This window comes from Zerene cesonia, chromosome 14 (assembly GCF_012273895.1).
Source record: "Zerene cesonia ecotype Mississippi chromosome 14, Zerene_cesonia_1.1, whole genome shotgun sequence".
Lineage (NCBI taxonomy): Eukaryota > Metazoa > Arthropoda > Insecta > Lepidoptera > Pieridae > Zerene > Zerene cesonia.
The window spans coordinates 2,612,349-2,612,662 of NC_052115.1; positions in this window are offsets into that span (position 1 = coordinate 2,612,349).

The window sequence follows — 314 nt, forward strand, 5'->3', positions numbered from 1 at the left end:
TTTTTATATATGTTTTATAGAATATTATTCTGAAGTCATATAAAAAAAATCAGACACTTTCCATGAGCCAAAACTTTTATCAGACGCTTTAAAGCTCTAAGAATAAATATAAGAACTTAATTTATTTTTAAATGTCTGATTTTTTTATATTTTATTAAAATAACTATTAAAATGTTATATTTAATCAGTCAGACAAATTGCAATGACCAAACGACACTTAAACACAAAAATTAATCAACCATGAGTATGAGCGCGAGAGCACTATACATGCGTTTTAGATCAAGAGAGACACCCAAGGTAACACGGTTCCCCTT